Source organism: Lissotriton helveticus, chromosome 8, assembly GCF_964261635.1.
Source record: "Lissotriton helveticus chromosome 8, aLisHel1.1, whole genome shotgun sequence".
Lineage (NCBI taxonomy): Eukaryota > Metazoa > Chordata > Amphibia > Caudata > Salamandridae > Lissotriton > Lissotriton helveticus.
The window spans coordinates 1,227,240,115-1,227,258,180 of record NC_136069.1 but is presented as its reverse complement, the minus strand read 5'-3'; the positions used below and the strand labels follow the sequence as shown (position 1 = coordinate 1,227,258,180).

At 44.6% G+C, this 18,066-nt stretch overlaps 1 protein-coding gene across 13 annotated transcripts in view; it reads left to right on the top strand.

The window, feature by feature from the left end:
• INPP4A (inositol polyphosphate-4-phosphatase type I A) overlaps positions 1 to 18,066 on the top strand; it is a 1,031,799-nt gene that overhangs the window by 169,190 nt on the left and 844,543 nt on the right. For 11 of the 13 annotated variants that reach the window (XM_078658189.1, XM_078658185.1, XM_078658188.1 and 8 more), the window contains exon 2: positions 4,000 to 4,104. The exons of the other annotated variants lie outside the window; for them this stretch is intronic. The gene's annotated coding sequence lies outside the window, so the exon portion shown is untranslated. The remainder of the gene's footprint in view (positions 1 to 3,999; positions 4,105 to 18,066) is intronic. 13 annotated transcript variants of the gene reach the window in all.

The window sequence follows — 18,066 nt, the reverse complement described above, 5'->3', positions numbered from 1 at the left end:
AAAGCTTGATGTAGGAGTTTTTTGGAAGGATACATTTTGCTTCTACCACATGGTAATTGGTTCTCCATGCACCTGTGTTGTGGTAACAACTAGATAAATAAGAAATAGATTTGAATTAACGTGGTAAGTTTGCGTTATTGTTTTTATTGGAGCACAAATTCATGCTCCAAACCATTGGATTTGTTGGGACAAGGAGGCCAGGGTGCTTTGTGGGTTCAGATCTTCCATTTTTAACTTGTTTGGCCTTACAAGTTATCGTAATATTTTCCTTGTACATATTTGGCGTTATTTGGTAAACAAATCACCTTATATTATGTATGCACATGCAGCACTTGTAGTATGCTACTTATTACTATTTTTTTTTATTTAAATGTTTTTATTAGTAACAGCAAAACATGTGCATACAAGGACATCACTGTAGGACTTACAGAATTCTGGATTTGGACAGTTATATAACATCATTTATGCATTACATAGCTTCAGCACCTCCTGATTGGAGCTATAAAACAGATTGGGATCCGACGTGATATAAACCCCCAAGTATCGAAACCCCTCTTTCGCCACTACTATGGAGCAACCAGCCGGAAGCCTAGGGACCTGTCCCCACAACATGTACTACACGCACTTATGCCAGTTGATCGCATAACCTGAGTATTTGCTGAAATTCGTGAAGATGTCTAGTACTACGGATATAGATTTGTAAGGGGAAGCCAAGTACAACAGTATATCATACAAAGATATGCGGTCCTCCACATCATCCGCCCATCTCATGTACCATCACATCCCGGCGTATCCATGCCGCAATGGGTTCCAAAAGAAGGGCGAATATCATTGGGGACAGCGGGCATCCCTGCCTGGTACCCCGCCTCAATTGAAACGTCCGAGAAGCCATTCACTCGCACCTGGCCCAAAACATCCGTGTATAGCAGCCCGAACCCATGCTATAAATTTTGGTCCCAGACCCGCCCTTACAAGGCCCTCGAACATGTACGGCCATTTTATGGAATCGAAGGCCATAGAAGCATCAAGAGACAACAGTGCAGCATCTTCCTCAATATATGGCCTCCGGGCCATTACGTTATGTAAACGACTTAGATTGAGGGCTGTGTTTCTCCCAGGCATAAATCCAGATTGATCTGGGTGAACTAACTTGGTAATAACCTCCTCCAGCCTATTGGCAAGCACTTTTGCTAGAACTTTAGCCTTTATATTGATCAGAGAGATGGGCCTATATGAGCCACACAAGTCTGCCGATTTGCCCGGTTTGTGAATCACTACTATCGTGGCCAGCCTCTGATCCACAGGGAGCTGGCCCACCTCCAGGCTCTCCTCATACATAGCCTTCAAATGTGGTATTATACGAGAGGCAGTGGTTTTTATGTATTCAACTGGGATACCGTTGGGTCCCATCGCCTTCCCCGATTTAATCCGCCCTATAGCTTTACCAATTTCCTCAGCAGAGAGATCCTTATCCAGGGTGTCTCTATCCTCCTCCGGCAGGGTCGGGACATCGCTATCTCTGAGGAGCTTACACGATTCCTCTGCTGTGTATATAGTAGAGGGGGAATATACCTGTTCTAAGTGAGCGGCAAACTCCTCCGCTATATCCCGCGTATGTGACACGGACCCCCCATCCGATGCCGTCAACCTATGCACCCACCTCGATCCTGGTTCTCGCCTAAACAGGCCAGTGTCTTGCCCCCCCTATCCCCCATTTCATATATTCTATGCTGGGTATGGCGATATTTAGCCATCATGTGCTCCCTGGTCTTAATTTAAAATTCATCTTGCTTCCACTGAAGCCTATGTGCGGTATAAGGTGATGGGTTCAGTGCCTGTTCCCGTTCGAGATCCAGAAGGTCCATTTCTGCCGGTACCAAAAACTCACGTTTCTTAGCTATATATCCCATCTTCAAGGACAGGGCCTGCCCCTTTAAGACCACCTTATATGCTTCCCATATTGTCTGGGCGGATGTGACCGAACCCACGTTTTCAGCAAAGTAATTCTTCGTTTGCGTACGCAGTTCCTCTCTGAGGTCTGGTATGTGTAAAAGCCAAGGGTTAAGGACTATGGTAGTGCGTGTCTGTCTTTCCCAGTGGGTGTACTCCACCCAGACCGGGGAGTGGTCGGATATACCCCTCGGTAAAACCCGGGAGGTAACAAAATTTCCCACCGCAGCTAAGTGTGTGAGGAAATAATCTATATGTGATAGACTTTGGTGCATGTTAGAGAAAAAGGTGAACTGCCTATCTGCTGGTTGAAGCGCCCACCCCACGTCTACCAATCCCATTGCCTCTTTGAAATCAGCCATTAGGTTATTAGATTTCGCCCTTGACCTCAGTGGATGACGATCTATCGTATCGACTAACTTCAGGTTATAACCATTATCAGTGTGCCATCCTGTAGTCCCGTCAATCTCCCACCCAGGTCCTCCAAGTCCGGCTTTCCCAGAGCAGGCGGCAGATATACAGAAATTATGTTAAGTCCTCTACCATACCATTGGGCCTCTACGCCAGCAAATCTCCCTGCCGAATCTGCCCACACTTTATGGACCATGAGTGGTACGGACCTTTTTACCAGAACCGCCGTTCCCCTAGACCCAGAAGTGTAATCAGCATGGACCAAGAGCTTATATCCCCATCTATTAAGGGCCTTTGTCTTCTGTACCACCAGGTGCGTTTCCTGAAGCAGTACCACATCCGTAGAGTGTCGTTTCAGATATTGCTGCACAATCCCCCTCTTATTCTTGTCCCTCATCCCATTTACATTCCACGTTAATACAGAAAGTGTCCTATCTCTATCCCCCCCATCCCACATAGCAAAGGGCGCAACGGGTAAACAGATCAGTGAAGTCAGTAAATACATTTTAAACATCCTATCAAGCAGTGGACGTCCAAGCCACACAATCAAGCAATGCAACTTCAAACCCCCTCCCTCCCACCCTCCCTGCCTCCCTGCCCGTGGATTTAAAACTACCCACTCCCCAACATGGCAGAGTGCCTCTCTCCCCCCCCGACCCCAGGAATGCCGAAAAGCACGGGGTGATCCGGCACCCCTCCCCGCATATACATATCACAATTAACTCTTCATTTAGACATCCACTTGTATTCATTACCTTCTCCCATGCACGTCACAGCAATAAATCCCATCAGTCTGCTGTATGACAAGAGTCACCTTACTTAGGAAGTCTCTCCATGATGGGTATACCCCCCCCCGTTCCCTTGACTTGCACTTTCCTATAGTCAGGAGCAAGTCCTCCATGCTGCTTCAGTCGATCAGTCCTCCACCTGCAGCTGGCCTTCTTCTTCTGCCGATCCATTGGTACCCATTTCTCTCCGGGGGCCTCTGTGCTGACCATGCCTCCCCGTCCTGTCTCACCTCTGGGCCGGCACCGTGCTCCAGCCCTCCGTTCAGTCCCACACGGCCTCCGGAGAACTACTTATTACTATTGTTGGATGCAGTGAGTGGTCATAATGCCCTTTCCTTTACTTAGCCGTAATAAGAGCATAGCAAACTCAGCTTATCTTTCTATGTGGTTTAAGACATTTTTCATGTTTAATCATTGTAACCGCAGGGGTTTCAATAAGAACCATAACACAGTGCACAGAGAGATAGACATTGACTGCTTTAAAAAAAAATGTATGCTTTGTTGTGGCGGTAATGTGGAGCCTGACATACACAATATACTTATGAATGTGAGAATCCAAGTCTGTTAGTATAATTGTTAACAGTAATATTATTGGTGGTTTATCTTCACAAGTTGGGTTTGTGTGCGCATGGGTTGGGTTTAGGTGAGTTGTCGTTACAGAGTGATGATCTACATCTACTGGAGCTCAAACCAACAGCGCAACTGTGCGCCATTTTACCACATTCTTCTGTTTTTGACTGAGGGGTGCTTTGCTGTGCCAGTACTCTGCTCACTGGCATTTCCTGTACAATTACTACTTAAAACAAACCTCATACTCTGTGTACATAATATTCTTTACATATTTTTCCAGCTTCTTTTCAAGAATCTCTCGTCTACGGCTTCAACAAAACCGGATCGATCCTCGCCCTTGAACACCCATGGACAAATCTGATGAATTCGCTATTTCGTGAAACTGGTATGGATTGTTTTCCATGCTGTGCAATTTGTGTTTCTTGGTATTGACTGTGTTATGCTTTGAAAAAAATGCACTGGGTTATACTAAACCAATCTATTTCCTGTGTGCTTTTTAACGCCCATTTCTCTTTTATCATTTCATGGGGGTTGTTTCCTGCTGACCGCTCTGGTTGTACTGTTTGCCCAACTTAGTATTCAACCCTTGCACACACATTAACTCATCCATGGCACTTTATTTTGTATTAGATTCATTGGCAACCTTGAGCAAAAGAATTTGAAAAGCATTGCTGAGCATCTTATGGGCAGTAAATTGCACGCTCCTTTTCAGTAATCGCCCTCTGCACAGGACTCAGTTTGACGCGCATTAGACAGCTGGTGGCTCATGGACTTCATGCCGAACGAATGGAGATGACAACATTATTAAACTGTCTTGAAGCTTGTTTACTGGCTGTTAAACTGGTCCCTGCTTATTCGTCCCATTCATTCCACAATTACTGGACCAAAACATTTCATTCAGTTCACTTTAGTACCATATGTTCCCAAAGCAGTTGTTTCTTATTAAGAGGTTTTTCTTGGGTCTTGGATTTTCAATCAAGTTTCTCTTTTCACATATCCACAGTATACAAAGTTCACAGATACGGATGTAGTGCAGAATATCAGATTTCAATGATTAAACAGTTTTCTCCATGGCTAATGGTTTCAATAATTTGATCAAACGAGATATTCATATCAAATCTCAGAAATCGTTCCCCTGGGCAAAATGAAATACCAGTATTTGTAAAGCTCACAGCTACCTCCGAAGTGGTGTCCCGGCACTGGGCGCCCTCGGAAAGATTAAGCAATCTATTGCCCAGAGTCACATGATGCTGGGCTAACCTGCCGCAGGCACCTGGGATCGAACCGTGAATCCCCTAGTCCGGAGTCAGGCACCCTGGCCGCTGCGCCACAACCCTCAGTACCTCCACAGTCAACAATGGAGCGGCTTTAGCTCTCATTTCTCTCCACCATAACATGGCCATGGCCATTCTCCAAACTTGCACCGCAGAAGTTGTAGTCTGCCACGCTGCCCCCGGTGCACCATTATGTAAGTACTATACGCATGTCTCTCTGCCAGTGGCTGCTCTGTACAACATATCTAACAAATGTGTGACCACTACATACTCCCATTCATAAATAATTAGAGGAACCTAGACACCTGTATCATTTTGAAGAGATATGCCAGGAAAGGAGAGTCATGTAGCCAATGGCAAGGAAAACAAGCATTGAAAATGCAAGGGGTCTCGCCTTTAATTAAGTTAAAGCCATTTGCATTGCTAATGGTCTCTGTTTTGCTTCCTTACTGCCTTCGTACTATGTAATGCAATTTCCTTCTGTTTTTACAGTGTGTATGTAAAGCGCTCTGATACCTACGGGTCAAGCTAGCGCTATATAAAACTTTTAAAATAAATAAATTAAATAACATATGTTTGTGCCATGAACCATGTCCACTCCAAAGGTACACAAGTATAACTTGCACTCCAAGAGCTCCACCATACACTTAACTACTACAGTTTCTAGATACCTACACCCTGTAGTGTCCACGCACAACTAGAGCACCACTAAAGGGCCGCAATTTTCCAATTGTTTCCTCGTTTCTAGAATCCAGGGTTATTAAATGGAGGCCTGAGTGGTGCAGGATGCGAGGTAATTACGGTTTTTCGGCTGAGCTTAGTCATTGTATTGTATTGTATTGTAATTGCATTTATATAGCGCTTACTACCCCTGACGAGGCGTCGAAGCGCTTTTTCGGCGGGTAGCACGCTACTCCGGGACTCACAGAGGATTAGTGTTGAATTAGTATAGTGAAACATGCAAGTACATTTTAAGTGGTGGATAGGTTAGTCAGTTATTTGGATTTGGAATTATAGCAGAAGGATAGATGAAATATGAGGTAATTTCAGTGGTGTATATTAGTCTGTTACTTGGAGTGAGAAGGATAGCGGATGGATAAAAGGAGAAGAACGATTTGCATTCATATAGCACTTGTTACCCCTGATGGGTGTTGAAGCGCTTTTTGGCGAGTAGCACGCCACTCCGGAACCCATAAAGGATTAGTGTTGAAAATTAATATAGTATAAATATGAAGTAATTTGAGTAGTAGATATGTTATTCAGTTATTTGGGCAGTATATTAGTATAGTTGAATATGGAACATGGAATTTGAGAAGTGAACATGTTAGGCTGTTAATGTTTATAGAAAAAAGGATAGTGGAGGGATGAAAGAGTGAAGGGTTTTTTTTTATGAGAAAAAGGGCAGCATTTCTGTCCCTAGTCCCGATCAGTCTTGAACAGGCCCAAACAGGCAACTACCCTTGTCCTCTCCACCCTTAACAGGCCCAAACAGGCAACTACCCTTGTCCTCTCCACCCTTAACAGGCCCAAACAGGCAACTACCCTTGTCCTCTCCACCCTTAGCCTCGACGCCCGGGCTAAGACACCCTAAGCCTGGCCTTTTTTGTAGCCCTAGTAATCAGGTGACCCCTTCAGCCAATGGGAACCCTAGCCCTAACATTATCCAATCACAACATTAGCCCTAACTTCTAGAACCAATAGGAGACCAGGACCTTGCAGCCAATCTTAACCCTAGTCCAAGCACCCAATCAGTTCAAAAACCCTGATCTCTACGTCCAGTAAAGGCCCTAGCCCTACCATTAGTCCCAATCCAAGTCAAAGCAGCCAATGGTACAGGTAGCCCTAGTCCCTACTTCCAATAGCAAGCCTAACCCTACTCTTAGTCCCACACCTGGTCCAACAACCAATCACACCAGAAGCACTAAATAGCTACTTCCAATTGAAGTTCTAACCCTAGCCCTAGTCCCACCCTACTCTCAACAACCAATAACATAGGAAGCCCTAGTCCCTACTTCCCAATAGAAATCCGAACCCTAGCCCTAGTCCCAACCCTGCAATGATTAAATCACAGACCGAGAAACCAGTCAGAACCCTCAAATACCCAACCAATGAGGATACACCAGATACAACCACCAATCAGTGAACACATGTGCCAACCACCAGCGCACCATATAAGGTCCCAGCAACCTCAGACAAGGTTTGCTGGCCAGGGAGTTGGAAGCTGCTTGCTCCTGTTCAGAATCTCCTAGGAGACAGACAGGCTCAATCCACAACTTTGGACTTCAGCAGGTAAAGGCTTCACTAACTCGAAATCTAACAATACTGTTTGAATAAAGCTTTACTCCCCCTGCTGGCCAAAAAACGAAGTGCACAGGCCCCAGTAAATACAGCTCACAGAAGCACCCTCTGATGTAGAAAATCCCTGTTGCTAGGGGGGGGCAGGGGGGCTGGCCTCACTGGCTTGTGAACACAAAATGGTGGCTGGGGGTGCACTGTTTGAGCACACAGGTCTAAGCACAGAGCAAAGGAGAAATTTGGAGGGAAAACAGATTTGTCACCAAGGAATTAGAGGGACAAACTACAGAGGTTGGACTGCAAATCCCACAATTCAACACACTAAATGAAGGCAATCATGGGCAGGGAAAACCACACATTTAAAACAAAACACAGGTGATAAAATATGCAAATTACAGGCAGGCTAAAACTACAATTTTTAACTGTAACAACCACAGGCATAGACAGTAAACACAGAAAGTGAAAATTGTTTTTTAAACAACTTTTTGTCTTGGGAAGAGACAGCACTAGTCTGTCTCCTTACCACTTCCTGGACTCTGCTCAAAGCAATCTGGGGCACATGTGGGCTGCAACTCACAAGATGGAGGAGAATGATTTGGGATGCACCCAGCAAGGCCTTCAGGGGCCTGGGCAGGTGTGAGAGGAGGGCTCAGACTTGCCTGGTAGCTGAATAGCCAATGGTCTGCTGGCCTGGGGGTGGGGTTTGGGCAGCTGCTTGCTCCTGTTCAGAATCTCCTAGGAGACAGACAGGCTCAATCCACAACTTTGGACTTCAGCAGGTAAAGGCTTCACTAACTCGAAATCTAACAATACTGTTTGAATAAAGCTTTACTCCCCCTGCTGGCCAAAAAACTAAGTGCACAGGCCCCAGTAAATACAGCTCACAGAAGCACCCTCTGATGTAGAAAATCCCTGTTGCTAGGGGGGGGGGGGCAGGGGGGCTGGCCTCACTGGCTTGTGAACACAAAATGGTGGCTGGGGGTGCACTGTTTGAGCACACAGGTCTAAGCACAGAGCAAAGGAGAAATTTGGAGGGAAAACAGATTTGTCACCAAGGAATTAGAGGGACAAACTACAGAGGTTGGACTGCAAATCCCACAATTGTATCAAGCAGGGTTCTTGTGAGTCTTGTATGAAGCTGCTGGTTTGAAGGCTTACATTTACAATATGTCTATGAGGGGGACGCCAGTTAGGGCGTATTTAATAAAGTACCAATTTTCTTCAGCCTCCCAGCTATATAATAATTTATTAGGTCTGACAGTGTGGTTCTAATCTCCATAATTGTGAAGCAGTAGCAATGTAAGAGCAATTCTTGTTTTTTTCCTTCCAGATATATATCTTCTATACTGTTCAGTAGTATATTGGGTGTTATGAAAGTTTTCCAGATAGGTAAGGCTTAAAAGAAATACAGCTGTTTAAAAACACATTTCAATAATTTTCTTTTAAGTTTCCTTCATAAGTGTTATGAATAAGTTTTGCTGTGCAAGGCAAGCAGTTCATGGATATATTTGTGATGCAAAAGTAGTAGGTAGCACATTCTAAATATCAAACTATTATCATTCATTAAAGCAGTATTCCTTTTTAGGTCTCGCCTACGCAGCGCACATGCGCTGCATAGGAGAGAGACCTGTAGCCATCGCCACAGCTTTGGGGGCAAAAACGTGCATGCGTTGCATTGCTTGCAATGCAACGCATGCACATCTTGGCGATTTCCTTTCGGGAGCGCGCGGCGCCATATGGTGGCGCCATATGGTCGCACGCTCCCGCAAGGGAATCGCCCATGCCCCCTCCCCCTGCTGCCGCTTTATTGCCGCACGGCCAATGCTTGTTTTTTTCTTGCTGAGACGGGATTGGCTGCTAGCTCTTATGGCAACTGGAGAGCCTGCCTCATTAGTCACCAGAAGCAGTGCTCAGGCGTGGTGACGTGGCCACGAGACAGCTTGTTTTTAAATCCTCGGTTGCCATTTATGCAACTTACTTGTCAGCTGCAATCTGCAGCACACGAAGACGGGCGCTATTAAAGTGGCGGTCATCTCGAGGATCCAAAGGCAGGGAAATCCGTGTTTGTTTTTAATTGCCGCTGGCCGGAGCTTCCTCTGTAAAAGAATGTGTCGTGGGGCACAACACATTCATTACTGCGCTCACTCAAGGGCTGAGGTGGGTGCCAAAATGGCAGCCCGGGGCCTCCTTGGCACGCGCCACACATCCACACAGTGCTTGCGTTTAGCCAACAACCCTTTGCTGAGGTGCTACTGTAGCCCTGGCTCACACTGGAAGAAGCGAACCTTCATCTCCCGGGAGGCATAGTGCCCCAAGCTTAAAACCGCGACTACCTGAATGTCGCATTTAGCAGTTAGGGTCAAACTGCAGTAATTACAATTTAGGGTTGGGCATCTCTCAGGAAGCGGCTGACAGGTGGCATACCGGCATATTGATATACAAATAACAAGTACGAATACGTTCGAGCAAAGCTTGGCCCCTTTACAATGATGGTTCGTGTTGTATGAATAGAGAGGGGTTCAGAAGGGTTGCAGACATTTTTTTTTGCAGTTTTATTTAGCGCATACTCCACCCAAGGTATCAGAGCGCCTTACAAGAGCATGAGTTGCATTACAGATGGCCAAATACATTATTCGGCACGGAGAGATTCAGCAATTTGGTCAAAATCACAGAATGTTTGAGGCTCCCGCCAGACTTGAATATGGTTCCCCAGCTTCAAAGTCGTCCAATCTAGCTGTTAAGCCGCTCATCTGTTCTATAGATTCAGAAAAGGGGGTGGTGATGAACAGAGTGCCTGAATTAAGCAGACCACTCTTACCCAGTCCAAAGATCAGGGCTTGATCCATCACCGTTTTTTAGCTCACTGCACCATCCCAGCTCAGAACTTGGCTATATGCAAATGAGTCTGTTCCTGTCCCAGTGCATGATGGGAACAGGGCAAACCAAACTACCAAGCCAATTCTTATACTGGGAATGAAACAAGCTTCCGGGGACCGGTTTCTGTCATTTCAGGCGTCGTCGGCCCGGCTTGCTTGAATCCTGATGGTGCAATGAGCAAGGGACTCACATCTGAGTATACCCTTCCACGCTTATGGTGGACAAAATGATTCAGAAAAGGGGGTTGTGATGAACAGAGTGCCTGAATTAAGCAGACCACTCTTACCCAGTCCAAAGATCAGGGCTTGATCCATCACCGTTTTTTAGCTCACTGCACCATCCCAGCTCAGAACTTGGCTATATGCAAATTAGTCTGTTCCTGTCCCAGTGCATGATGGGAACAGGGCAAACCAAACTACCAAGCCAATTCTTATACTGGGAAGGAAACAAGCTTCCGGGGACCGGTTTCTGCCATTTCAGGCGTCGTCGGCCCGGCTTGCTTGAATCCTGATGGTGCAATGAGCAAGGGACTCACATCTGAGTATACCCTTCCACGCTTATGGTGGACAAAATGATTCAGAAAAAGGGGTGATGATGAGCAGAGTGCCTGAATTAAGCAGACCACTCTTACCCAGTCCAAAGATCAGGGCTTGATCCATCACCGTTTTTTAGCTCACTGCACCATCCCAGCTCAGAACTTTGATTCAGAAAAGGGGGTGGTGATGAACAGAGTGCCTGAATTAAGCAGACCACTCTTACCCAGTCCAAAGATCAGGGCTTGATCCATCGCCGTTTTTTAGCTCACTGCACCATCCCAGCTCAGAACTTTGATTCAAAAAAGGGGGTGGTGATGAACAGAGTGCCTGAATTAAGCAGACCACTCTTACCCAGTCCAAAGATCAGGGCTTGATCCATCACCGTTTTTTAGCTCACTGCACCATCCCAGCTCAGAACTTTGATTCAGAAAAGGGGGTGGTGATGAACAGAGTGCCTGAATTAAGCAGACCACTCTTACCCAGTCTGCCCTGTTCCCATGATGCACTGGGCCAGGGACAGACTAATTTGCATATAGCCAGGTTCTGAGCTGGGATGGGGCAGTGAGCTAAATAACGGTGATGGATCAAGCCCTGATCTTTGGACTGGGTAAGAGTGGTCTGCTTAATTCAGACACTCTGTTCATCACCACCCCCTTTTTGTGAATCATCTGTTCTATAAACATTATAGCTAGAATTAAAACAAGGCCGTGTAGAACCCCTGGTCTGTTCCAGAAGTGCCAGGCACCCGTCGAGGCCACGGGCCTTTGTATATGCGATAGCCGGGTGTGCCAGGCTGCCCCGCCAACCGTACTACCAGTCACTGTCGCCAATCTGTGCCCACAGATAGCACAGAATATGCAGAATACAGTTTTATAACTGGGCTCAGATCATTAAATGTACAACCGGCACCTTCGAACCCATGAACATTGAACGCTAGTGCCACGCATTTTAGCATCGCGTAAAGAATGATTAATTTCGCTATGAAAACTCTTTTATAAAAATCAACAAGTACAAAATCAATGAAAACGAATTTACTTTTTAAACATTAAAATGCATTTATTAACTCCACAGAAGATAACAAATGAAAGACGAACGGCCGTTTTACAATAATGTACACAGTTGTGAAAACTCTCGCTAATTCACGTGCGCAGAATAAAACATAAATGTAGGTGCTGCGTGTGATTTTTAATTTTCTTTCCGTTGTATTGAATCCACGAGTGCTCTTTGAAGTGCAACAATTTCTAACGCAAAAAATAAAGTTCCCTCGAATGTAAACCCCTGTTTTTAAGATGTAACGACGTGAAAATATAACGGGGTCTAAAGCGTCAAATTCAGCTGTCGGTGTTTTCGTTGTTTGATACTCAACACTCACCTCGTTCCTTCAGCCGCATACCACAGAAATATATTTCAGAAATGAATACATCGAAATTGAATTGTAGAGAATAAATCGAAGAGAACATGGGGGCAGTGGCATCTTGGATGTCGGGGACAGTCAAGATGAGGAAAGGCTGAAGACAAATTATTTCCGTTTTCGTTCAAAGGAGAAAAAAAAAGAAAAACATTGGCATAGCCAATAGGTCTCGCCTTTAGGACCTTATAAGTGTTTAGCTTTGCAACAGTGATGTTGCACCAAGGATATTGTGCTGCATAATTAAATACTTCTAAGGTCCCAAAGGCGAGCCCTATTGGCTATGCCAATGCTTGTTGTTATATGGGTTAGTCTTGTGCCATTGAAAGCCACCCGATAACATATTGTCTCTTGTTCAAGGCGATCCAGCACATTTTCAACCCTAGAAGTTCGAGGGTGTTATTCACTGTGTCAACTCAAGTTTGGTAACTCACTGACTATGGTCAAAATAGTTTTTCCATCCTGCCTTTTTTGCACGTAAAGGCAGTCGCTGTTGGCATGACTCTAGTGTGGGTGGGGTGGTGAATTGCACGCGGGGAGGTTAATTTAAAAAATAAATAAATAGACGTACCTTCCCGGGTCCCGCGCCGTCTCAGCTCCTGGCTGGGTTCCGTGTTTTCCTGCACTCCGTAAGCAGGCAGCCTCCATCTTCTAAGCCAATCGCAACGCGTTGTGATTGGTGGGGACGCCGACCAGCAAGGCGTCTATGGGGAGGCCTACATTGAGAAAAAGGGAGAATGAGCATGACTGGTTTGGTTGGCCCCAGAGGGCCGACTAAACAGTCAGGGCCCACAGCATTGGGCAAGACACTCCTCCCCTGCCCTCGAGCAGACCAGCCTGCCCCCAACCAAACCCTTTTGCTTTCTCACAGTGCGAGAAGCACAAACATAAAATGGTAGTTTTACCGTTTTATGTTTCTGCTTCTTGCACTACGAGAAAGCACTGGGGCGATGCTCCACCGCCCTAATGGAGGAGCCGCCCCTGCGTAAAGATCAACCTTCCTCTACAGAAACCTATTTTTCAGAAGACATACACCAGCCCACATTAACTTACCATTTTACCACAGAGAGTTCCAAGCTGAACCAAAGTTTGGCAACATCTCTGTGAGCAATTATAAGGCCAAAGTTGTGTAAGGGCGGACTGGGCCCTAAAATCTTATTTCTCTTATATTATCATCATTTTCTTCCGTGCTCAATCATTTTTTTTCTCTTGATGGACCTTGGAATGTTGTATTAAGAGTCAGGGAGCATAAGTTATCATCACAAACCTAAATAGTATCACCAGTTGTAAGGTCAGTCAATGATGCGAGATTAGATCAAATAAGTTTACAAAAATCTTATTAAAGAATGGTTAGAACATGCATCAAAAATATAATGCATTAAGCGTGTTCCATGAAGGAATAGATTCCTTATTCTTAAGATCAGAATCAAAGTTTTAGAGTTCAAGAACTCATGAAGTGTTCGAATGTTGAGGAATAGAGTGAGATCAGAGGAGCATAAAGTTTCAGGCCAAATTAGAGTATCGAACTTCCCATGAAGAGTAGGTCGTAAGACTCAGCCAAGTCTTAATAAATCCATATAAATCAGAATACATTTGCCGTAGCAATCTGTTGAAGGCGCTCAGCCACATGCATCAAGCTAAAAACCGGTCGCAAACGGGCAGATTCTCAGAATCTGCCCCTTTGCGACCGGTATTTTTGCATTTGGGATGCATCATCCCAAATGCAAAAATCGCAATTCAAGGAATCTCTAAATTGAGATTCCTTAAATTGCGATTGCATTTAAGGAATCCCAAATTGAGATTCCTTAAATGCAATGCATTAAATTAGCGATTTCGCTTATAGGAGTAGCAAATTACCATGAAGTTGAACTTCATGGTAATTTGCAAAAACTTTGAAAAATTCACTTTTGTGCATTTTTCAAAGTTTCATGATGCGCACACACATGCCCTTAGGGCATGTGTGTGTGCAACATATGTGCACAGATCAATTTCAGGGGTGCAACAGGGTGTCATTTTGAAATTGCATGACTGGTACCTACTGGTACTCGCAAATTGCTCATGCAATCTCCAATTCATTCCTATGGGCCTGGAGGCCCATAGGAATGACCTGGACAGCATTCCTTAATTGCGACTCGCAATTTGCGAGTAGCAATTAAGGAATGTGTAGGAATCGCTATTTTCATAGCGATTCCTACATGCATAGGCTTTTGCGATTCCTAAATAGCAATTCCTTAAAAATCGCTGTTTAGGAATCGCAATTCCTTGTGTTGATGCATCTGGATGAAAATATCAAAGAGAAACAGATGCAGCAGTAGCCACAACCTTCAGGGGTCTAGATCTGGAGCAATCCTCTTCAGAGCTCAGCAATAAGTGAGTGGCTTGCTTCTACCTCGGAACACGGACTAATATAAAAGTAAAGAAAAGTTAAAAACATTGTATGCGGCTTCTTCCCTCCAGGAGACAATAGAATGGCAGTCTACTTCGGTAAGCAGGTTCATCTCCCCGTTTCCACAAATATACATATCGCTTGTACACTTTTATCACAAAGTTAGCTATAGTCAGGCTTTGCATAGTTAGATTCTGGAAACGTTGGACTCAGTTCCCATAGGCCTTAAAACACAGATCGACCTTCCACATGCAAGTTTGCTTCACTGCGGGAACAATGATCTGTTAACTAAAAGGCAAAATATCTGTTCGGTAATGCATTCCTTTTACAATGAATCAAGCATAATTGTTTAAAATGCACATATTATTCTAACCAAACGTTATATGAAAAAGTAGGAAGTTCATGACATTTAATTAAGAAAGTATTGCTTATAAGATAATACATTTGTGAAACAGGATCATTCTGCAGTTATGACAACATTTCTAAACATGTCAATTTAAGATCAAGTTTCTAATTCACGTTGTGCCCGTTTCAGCAAAGTAGGTTCTGCTTTCTAGTTAAAGGAAAGATACTTCAAAACTTTCAGATGGCCTGCACTGGTAACTATGACTGCCCATTGTGAATCAGCACATTTCAAATGTGTGTCTTTGTTTGTATCTTTTTTTTATCATTGCACATTAAACTACTAGATTCATTATTTTCATGTTAGTTCATTAACTCTCCAGTTGCTACATTTTTTTTACATACTTGGCCGCATGTTGTCACGTCATCACTCCATCTACTGAATAGTGCTACTTTTACACCACCATCCACTGTCGTCTTGACCACCGAGGCCAGGGAAATCATGACTCCACCCCACCCCCTCAAACCCCCAAGAAAGTTGTTATTCTGGGACATGCCCAGATGGTATGAAGAAAAAATACCCACCCAATTACATCAGCTGTCACACTTCCTAACGTGCTTAATTTAATTTGGGAATGATAGACTCAATGTAGAATCCTAACTGAACCAGATGCAAACCCGACCTAATTGCTGCTTCTCTGGGGCATTGGCTGGCCTCCTCCCCCTTAGTCCTCCAAACTTTCTAGATACGCTTCCCACTGTGCCCTAAGCTACTGAAGCATATCAGTTGTGTTGTAAATCTGTGTTATCATTTATCAAAATGTTAAGAAAGATAGGTGAGTAGACTTTTGTCTTCTTTTGGTCTATATTTACTTTCCTTGGGAAATTCACACAGTCCCAGTGGGTTACACTCAAAAATATACTAAGAAATGTACATTTGTAGCAAAAACTATGTATTTGTGTTTCAGGCAAATAACTTTACCAGGGCCATCTGAGGAGCTCCTGAAGATAAACATCCAGCTTTATGCTTTCTACTACCTCTTGGATCCATTAGTTAACAAAATTGTTTTAACATGCTCAGTTTTTTAGACCCTCCGAGTAGGCGTTCCTACTTGGATAGGTTATTCTTGCACAGCGTTCCAAAAGTCACCAATTTCATCCATGAACACTCTCTTTTTGTCCCCATTCTCTGCTGGCGTATTGTCTACCTCACTGATGTTTTTATTAATACTATTTTCCAATATGCCTCCTCTTGAAAACGCGTGCTAAATTCATGAGATGTTTCTGTTGTCTTTGAAGCAGTGCTTACAAAGTTCTACAATGTTGTTTAACTTGTTTTGCTGTCCTTTGGAAAGGATCGGAATGTGACAGGCCTTCATTTTGCATGATAAGATGTGCAAAACCTGTTGAGTCAGCTTGTGCTCCTCATCTAATGCTTGCACTCTTGTGGAGGTCGTATATTTGGAGAGTTGTCTTTTTGGGTACTTCAAAGTATTCACTTGAGGATGTTGTAGTAATGATATGTGTACTTACGCAAAGGACTGTTTTCTAGACAATGTTTATTTGCTACGGCATTGCAAATTAGGAGGTTAATACTATCTGTGGATTAAACGGTGAAGTGCGCTGATGGCATTACCCCTGTTCGAAGCCCGGGTTGTTTTCCCTCCTGGTATTGCCGCCCAATTTAGAATAAGACTCCGAGAATGGTAAGACATTGACCTAGGCGAACCTACAACAAAGAACTCAGGTGTTGACCACATAATGATCACTACGGTCATATTCTACTGTACAGACATAACCTAAAACTCCTATCTTTTTGGTGGGTGCAAAGGAGTGAAAACGGCCATCCCTGCCAGTGAAGGCAATAACCTGGTGCTGTTACCTTGGTGAATTAGATTTTCATTATGTTTCACTCACTCATTGATATGAGGCACGTTGTGCTTGCTTCTGTTTTGCTTGCCAGCCTTTCTCCTTACAGGAAGCTGGCTATTTATCTAATGTACCAAATGTAGGGGCACACCATGCAAATAGTCCAGACTACCCTTATTGGTTTACAGGGCTTTACTTTAATAATCCCTAGTGCTCTTCTAGTGGCAGTATTTGCGAGCATCTTAAGCCTATCTGATAAGCCGAAACTGCTTGCCCACACTACCACTAGAAGAACACTTGGGATTATTAAAGTAAGCCCCTGTAAACCAATAAGGCAGTGTTGAACATTTGTTGTACACACAGAATCAATAAATGAGACACACTAAAAAAGAAATCCGAGACCAATTTAGAAAAATAACACTGATTTTGATATAATTGTAGACACCAAGATCATTGGGATCAGGTAAGTACTTTCTCGAGATAGGAATTTTTGTAGAACTAGAAAATACAGTTGAATGACTGGTTTTGAGGTATGAGCCTCAAACACGGTAATGTTATCCAATAGGAGAAACACTTGCTGCATTGAAATACTTGCAAATAGTTTACACATTTCTTCTCCTGAATTTAAGGGACTTAGGGTCCGAGGTTCAAGAAACCACCAGCAGTTCAGTGTTACCTGCCCTGATGTGTCCTGGTGCCGAGGTGCTTGTCGCATTGATAGCATCAATTGCAACGTGGCAAAGTAATTGGAGAAGTACCTGCAATAAGAAAGGCTGCTGCAAGTTGGGACTGGGGGACCAGTCTGGCAGGACTCAAAGAGGGGCTCAGCTCTTGAGGGTCTAGGGAGCACAAAGACACTGTTGGTTTACGTGACCTCGGGCTAGGGGGCTCAGGTGAAGAGCTGTTTTGTCTGGTGGGTCGTTTGAGTCAGCAGCTCTCACTTGGTCTCGGTGACCTCGAGTGGGGGAGAAACAAGTCAGCAGGGCCACTCTCGATGATGAGCTTGGAGATCCTGATGTCCCTCGTCGGCAGGTCAGTGTTGGCGGTGTCCGAGCTGAACACACAGCAATGCTTGGTGCTTGCAAGGGCTCCGATGCTCCAGGTATTGGTGCAGCTAGGCTCCGGGAATGGTCAGCGTCTTGAGATTTGGTGAAGCGGTTGGGCTGACTCCTGGACTCTCGATGACCTCCTCCTGGCAAGTTGCTCCATTGGTAGACCCAATGGTCAGCAAAACAGTGAACCGGGCAGATGCAGTTTACGCCTGCAGATTCAGGGAGATGACTCCTCCCCCCTCAAGGGAGATGCTGCTTGGTTGGCGAAGTACAGGACAGTCCTCCAAGGGTTTGGGGAGACTGCCCAG